Source organism: Echeneis naucrates, chromosome 6, assembly GCF_900963305.1.
Source record: "Echeneis naucrates chromosome 6, fEcheNa1.1, whole genome shotgun sequence".
In the NCBI taxonomy this organism is placed as follows: Eukaryota; Metazoa; Chordata; class Actinopteri; order Carangiformes; family Echeneidae; genus Echeneis; species Echeneis naucrates.
In genome coordinates this window covers 18,924,463-18,932,490 of record NC_042516.1, presented here as the reverse complement: position 1 = coordinate 18,932,490, position 8,028 = coordinate 18,924,463, and positions in this window count along the sequence as shown.

Sequence of the window (8,028 nt, the reverse complement as noted above, 5' to 3'; positions counted from 1 at the left end):
GACTTGTCTTTACTGAGCAGTTTTTATATTCTGTGGTTGTAGTGAAATATCCACCACGGGTTTATGAGCTCATAGCTTTCTGTGGACTTTTGTTTACTGTCTAAGCCAGAGAAAACCCTTCTGGTGTTTGGAGGTCTTTCTAGGAAAGATCATTTTATGTATGTGTGTGTGTGTCTCTAATCCGGAGGGGGGAAGGGCATGCAAGTGTGTACGTATGAGAAAGTGTTGGGGAAAGAAAGCATGTGTGTAATAAAAAAGTAAATTGTGTGTGTGTGTGCGTGCATGTGGGCAGGTTTAAGGTATTTTTGTGCATATGAGTTAGATGGCAGAGTGTGTGTGTGTGTGTGTGTGCATGTGTGGCCGAATATGTATACATCCACTGTTGTTTATGCTGAGTCGACTGTTTCATCGCCTTGATGAAGCACACATACACAGACGGCCAGATACACTCTCCTGTCTGCGATGGTGAAATGTCCTCCTCCCTGCCTCGTTTCAGATTTTTTCACCAAAAAAGGAAATGGAAAACTCGTAGCTGCATGGGGGAGGGAGAAAAGGAGGGGGGTGGGGTGTGTGTGTGTGTGTGTGTGTGTGTTGGGGGGGGGGGATTGACCGGTGGTGGAAGTAGGAGAGAAAAGACTGTGGGAGAGAGAGGAGAAAGAAAGAGAGCGGGAGGATGTTCACATCTGGAGTTACTCCATGGCACTTTCACTGGGGGGGAAGGTCAGCTTGACACATGGCCCCTTCTGGATTTATTGGAAGGAGGAGATGGGCAAGGAGGTGACGGCTAGCAGGAAGGGTCAGGGGGAGACACTTAACTGTATCATATGGTGCATGCACTCTATGAGCAAGTCAAACATAAACAGCTATTACGAGTGTGAGGGTGAGATGCGGCGATAAGGATTTTATAGCTGTCTTTTCAAGCCTCATTCTCTTACTGTTGTTTTTATTTTTTTCCTCTCTTCTTGTCCAACGTCTTTGTTTTCACCGTCACCCAGAATCAAGCGCGAAAGTGTGCAAACAGCAGCAGGGCTAAGTTCTTAAATGTGTGGTCAATTCACACAAAAGTTATTTGGCTCAATATTTTGCCATGTCGGATATTACATTAAAACAACGACCTCTGATGCAAAAACAAAGACCATCACTTCTATTTAAGCCTCGAACATGAGAAGAAACATGATTCCATCACCCATCCACGGGTTTGTAGAACATGATATGCTGCCTGCCAGTAATGATTGACTAGACTGACACACTCAAACCTCAGATTTGCTCGACAATCAAATACAAATTGTGTGAATTTCTATAAAATGCACACTGAAACAGAAACACTTGTTAATGGAATATGAGGTCCTTTGCATCACTTGCATGATCTTGTATGAAGAGGAATTACAAATTCTCATGGTTCATACAGACAACAGTTTACAGTACAAGTCAAACATGCAAACCTTCTGTGGTCAGTGTCTTCTGGCCCAGCTTCTGATAAACAAACAAACTATAATGTATTTCTGTGGTCTGTACAAGAAAATACGATAGCAATTAAGCTTATCTGTCAAACAAATACTAACGATTTATAAGAATTTTGAAAAACTAATTTTATGTAAATATTTCCTATATCTTAACTACACCATGCATCCCCATATATGTAGAAAGGAAGGTTACAGATGTAGAGCGCACATGAATAACACAGGTCAAAGCTACTTGTAAGGTCTATAAAATGTACCCGAGGAGGGGGAAGGCTGATAGGATCATGTTAAGACAGGCTCAGATCCCAACTTTACTGAAAGTTGGGTCCATAAAAACAGCAGTAAGGGATGATTAGCACCAACCCCATCTTTATCGCTCCCAGATGTCTGCTCTTACCCTGCTGGACCACCTCTCTGCCAGAAATCAGAAGCACTTATCACAGTTTCAGAGCAAAGCTAATCCTCAAAATCTAAAGTAAATGTGTTGTGACAAAAAAAGTATTTTTGTTAAATCTATCTCTGGCCATTTAAACATGTTTTTTTGAGCTCCTGTCTTAAATAACTAATTAATTGCTTGATACATATTTAGATTCAATTGAATGTAATCAATTTACTATCATGTGTTGCATGTGGCAACAGGTTTACATCAGCGGGAGGAAAAAAGGAGTGCTGCACTGGGTCAGAAAAAAATTTGTAAAATCAGGTGCTATTGTGCTCTCAAAGATGAAGAAGAGAAAAGGTCCAAGCCACTCTGATGTGGTGAAAATATATAAAAATCCTTTATTGATACATGGACTAAATAGAGTTTTAAAAGCGTTTCAGCTCACTTTGCCTCTGACCTTTTTTCTTCACTTTTAAGGTCTACATCAGTATCTGTTTATAATTGACAGAAGTCTGATACAACGCTGTGAAACAATAAAACTTTTCCAAGCTGTTAGCCAACCCTAACCCCCGATTCTCAGCATGGTTTTGAAAAATAGCAAATGGAGCGCAGGCCTAAATTAGCTATGATAAATGAAAACATACGTATGGGTGTGTAGTCTTTTAAAGCAACAGGAATTTCATTTTTGCCATTTCATTACACCCCACATATTCTAGGCGCACTACGACAGAAAAACCCCAAATGTCAGGTAATATAGTCCCACTCCAGTAACTATTTGAATCTTCTGACAAGATATGCAATTTACAACAACAGAGCCATTTTTAGACGACTGGGCAATGTATGGGTTACAAATTTAGAAAATACTTGCTGAGTATTACGTCAGTGGTTATTTAAGCCACATCTGTATCCAGTCCTATGATCCACAAATGAGAATGAATACAGACACACACACACACACACACAAAAAAACAGTTGATGAATGAAATGTATGAATACCATGCTCTTGTATTTAATTTGCCAAACATTAAAGCAGTCATAATCAGAGAAACTTGATTGAACAGAGTCAGCGACAGCACATGTTGCAGCACTCATGTGCTGGTCATGTGCTTGGGCCTGTTTCAGAGAGCAGGTTTAATAAAGTCCTGAAATCTGGGTTGACTAACTCTGAGGTGTCAAATTCAGAGTTTTGCATTTCAGTACAGGACAAAAAAATTATTCACTTACCTAACACTGCGTCAAGTTAACCAAAATGCCCACAACAAGCCAAGTCATCCTGGCAGTAGTAAAAAAAGGGGGTTTGATCATCCTAGTAGAATTAGAAACAACAACGAATGTGAGTATTAATTTAAGAAAATAAGTTACAGAGTTACAACATCCAAATAAAACCAGCTGGCATGGCAGAAAAAAGTTGAACAAAATTGTAAATATTAACTGAATCTCTCTGTACACAAAGCAAAGCTGCCCTCTACACAAACAGAAACCTTTTTTTTTTTTTTTTTGACTTAGAAGTCATAGTTTTCCATTACTGGCTACTCATTTCACACTTGTGTTAAAATTTTCTTCTTGTTATTATTATTATTGACAATTAAAGAATAGAAAACACATCAATTGTTTGAGTTCATAAAAAAGGTGAATAAATAAATAAAATAATGGTTTATATAGTAGTTATATTTAATTTGTAATATAATAATGGAATGGCTCAGGGGTTTAACATATTATTAATAGCGTTTTTCATCCATATTCAAAATAAGCCTGTAATGCAAGTTCTACTTTACTCTGGCCTGTCCCACTTCCCATACTTCAGACTTCCAGTTTTGTCAGGTGTGTGTGGTTTCATTATTTATAATGTTCCAACCTGAGTTCCATAACTCTCTAACCCAAAGCCAAAAGTATGTCATGGGAACAGTCATCTACCAATGGCAACAACACAAACAAAATTGCCACCAACAAGCCCATAGTTGAGTTGCATGACTTAAACGTTTGATCACGAGTTATGTTTTTTTGACATTTATTTGATAGCGTGTCTGTGCCTGTGTGCTAGTATATTATTGACACAGGTGAGCAGCAATCTAATTACAAAATTAACTAAACCATATTCAGTGACTACATACAGTACAGGCCGAAAGTTTGGACACACCTTCTCATTCAAATGAATAGGAAAGTGTGTCCAAACTTTTGGCCTGCACTGAACATATGACACCTATATTGCCCCCCCACAACTAATGGTATTCATTATCTATTTAAATGCAACCCGTCTTCAAATTTGTGTTCACTAGATATGTTTGACTTCCATTACAGCTGAAGGGATGGCCACCAGTGAAACAGGAGATGACCTTGCTGAAGGCATTTCTGAAAGTCATCTGATTTACGGGACTACATAAGGTTAGTTGGTCAAACTAAGGATGTATATACATTAATCCCTTTGCTTGTGTTAGACAATAAGTATCATATAAAACTAAAATTATGTCCATGTGTCAACAACAAAACAAAAAAAAAAAAATGGCAAGATTCCTTCCGAGGTAAATGAATGAAAAACAAAACAATACTGTGCTCCAACAGATAATAAGCAGGAATTGATACATCATAACTGAATTCTGATCGTTTGTGCTTCAATATCATCTTGAGTCTGCATAAATTCACTTCGGCTCCTTCTGTGTAGTAATGGCAGGAATTGGAAAAGAATGGAAGTTGGACAAATCGCCACTACACACTTCACTGGTTTGATTTGCTTTGATCCCTTTTAATTTTTCTATGCAATGTTATGCAGGTGAAACAGTGTTTGTTCTACTGACTGCATCCATAGAAACTGACGCACCTGGCAGGAGTAATGACTGTGTGAAGAGTGTCTCACTTGTTGGCTCTGATTGGGAAACACACCTTGGTGAGTGATATGGTGCATGTGTGTGTACATGTAGTGGGTGCTGTCATTTGCGCGCTTGAATTTTAAATCAATTCAGGGATATTAAAATAGTTGTGGTTGAATGATTTTCAGTGTAAATAGTTGTGTTTTGTTTTGTTTTTTTTAAACCTGAATGTGGTTTTGACTGCATGAGCATCTCACCTTAAATTGTGGCATGCAATAAGAAGTGTTGAAATTTGAATTGCTCATGCATTAAAGATTCGAGATTCAAAGTCAATATAAAATAGTTCACATCTTAGTCATAATTTCAGTAGTAGATCAATATTAGTCACACCATTTGAAATGTCAGTTATTTCACTCAAACATTGTGCGTGGTATATTAATTTATTGAACTATTCCTAATCATGTTCAAAACTAAAGTTAAATTATGAGATAAATTCTGACAAATGTTAAATTTTTAAGGTACATTAGCAAGGCCTATAAGAGCCTCAGTAATAATATTTATTCAAAGAAGAAGAAGCTTTCATCTCACACTAACACTCCTAAATTTGGGGCCCATGGAGTGCCCCATCTTCATTTAACTTCTGTTAAACAAGCCACTGAATGTAACTGGTGTCTGTCTACAACCCAGTTATCAGCAGTGATGTAACAAAAGTTGAAACACAGCCAACAAGGAGGGGAAAGATCTGTCTTTTCAGACCAGACTCATAGCTGGGTTTCTGTTTTATGTGTGAGTCATTATTCAAGTGGGTGCAGTAAAAAAAAAAAACCTATGAGAACTGTAAAAACAGATTTATTTTATGTGGTAATCAAAAGAATTGCGGTCATTGTCTATTAGGTGTTCTTACAGGATTAATGGATTACGAGGTGATGGAAACATGGTTTTATACAACAAGCAATGGAGCGGCTCAGCTACCAGAAAGCCAAATGAATCATGTTTTAAGATTCAACTCATGGATTTGTCAGAAACATTAACACGTTTTGTGTTTATTGTGTTGTTACACTGGTCCACCACAGTCAGTCTGTAGTATGGAGCCTCAGCAGACATGGGTTAACCCCAAATGAGAAAATAAGAGCTTATCCTATCCTTGGTAATTCATCTTCAATCTGTGACTACTTCAAATTCAATTTAATTTCCAATGTTATTTGTCACATTGCCAATTATAAAATCTGCAGTGAAATATTGTGACTCAATGAAATAGTGAGAAACATGTCAGCTCACAGTCTGATGTCTGATGCTGTAAACTTGGTTTTTATTTTTATATTTGTAATATTTGTTTTCCCACGTTGCTCACGTGTGTCACGGTGTCCCATTTTGTATTTTCATCTAAAGCTAGGGGCCCTAACGAGGGGTCTTGGAAAGTAAATTCCCAGAATGCTTTGTGAAACTGAAAAATGTTACCGTAGCAACCACTAATAACGTAGCATAATTGATCCGGATATCTTCGCAAACCACCATAAAAAAACATTAGCAAACTGTACGAATTATTGATATGATATATTTCCAGTCCTTTTCTGTGAATTTAGTCGCATTACTAAACATCTATAACACGACAGCTGGTACAGATACGCTGCTCGTAAAGTTAGCTAACGTTAGCTTGCTAGCTAGCGGAAGTACCGCCGTCCTGTGTAATGGCTGTAGGCTGCCACTGATCCGTTCATTCGTCAACAGTGAGTGGAGTCTCTTCCTCTGGCGCCCATCGTTTGAAAATGTACCGGCACAGGTAAATGGCCCACACTCAGTTGTATATTTCCCAAAGTCTTAATATAGTGTTACATGTGTGAAGGTAACGAAGGGTGTCCCAACATTTCCAACACGAACACTTGTGGCTAGGTACTGAAGACCGACTGGTAAAGATGAGGGGTCTTAGATTCGGGCCTAAATGTCACAGCTTTTTCTTTCTTTCTTTCTTTAAATGAGGAAATACAATATGCACAGTTTGCATAATCCATTTGAACTGTGTGCACATATGATTGACAGATAAGAATTGACTAGCTGCCCCCTCCTCCGTGCTGCAGATTATTTTTTTGTCGTTCTAGCAGCATGACTCTTGGGAAGGCGAGTTCATTGCTTTCATTGATCTGGCCCAGATTAAAGCATTGCATCTATTTTAAATAATGTTCATTGTAAACAATGATGTTCCTCAGACTTTTCATTGAGATGGATTTTAAGGTTGGCAATTTTGGCTTCATGAGAAGTTTCTCAGCAGTCCATTGAGCGATACATCCACTGTACCTGTAGCATTTACTGCAGAGGGAACAGTCATTTCCATGGTTGTAATGGACAAACAACAAGGTGACTCATTTATCCACTAGCTATTTTCTTTTTCAAACATACATTTGTGTCCCAAGCTGACATTCATGGGGACGGTGCTGGAGTCGCCCCCTCTGTGGGTTGGCCCAAGCTTGCATCCTCTTCATTCACTCCAATCTGAGATCAAGGAGTTGGGCTTGCTTGTGGGGAGCTCTTATACTGTCTTGTAATGAGTGCTCTCAGCAGGAAAACAAGGCCTTGTTTTTCCAGAGTTCAGGGTTGGATGCACCCACCACTCTGATATGGCCTCTGTTAAAATCCCTCCTTTCCCAAGTGACGGATGAGAACTACATCTCTGTGCAGGATTCCAACTGATTTACTGTTTAAACTAAAAGATGGGGCATGTGAACACAGGAAAATGTGCAACTAATGTAAACGCAACACCATATATAAGATAGTCCTTGTGTAAAACCAACCATGCTAATAATGAGCAGTGAATGTTCTGGGTAGTCAGCTTGTATTCACTGCGCTTGTGCTTCACACTCAAATTGCAATTTCTCACATTCTTCATTGCAGAATGTGTTTAAACACACTTATTAGTTTGTTGTGCTGCCATTTACTCCCTCCCATACATTTTTACACTTTTCAGGGTTTGATGTGGTTTTGGAACGAAAAGTGTCTATTAATGTGGGCATGTAGTAATGTGATGAATTCTCATAAAGAAATTCAGACATGAACATCCGGGATGCGAAAATTTTGCAACTATTGCCTGAAAGTATTGGGAATGCGGTTTTGAGTGTTGCCCTTTTTGGTTTTTGGTTTGTTGAAACTTGGTGATGCATGAAAAGCTTTGTCTAAAAAGGACCTTTGAACTGCAGAAAGAATTATAATGGAAGGCAAAAACCTACTGGATAAGGCACTAACATAATTGCAGACCACATGGATCACAGTTCATTGACTGTCCAGTGATAAAGACAGCAGTCATAATCAAGGACCAACAATGAGTGCAGATATCAGAAAAATTAGCATAAACTGTTGGCGAAATGAAAGAACTTTTGAGTATTTTTCTGCT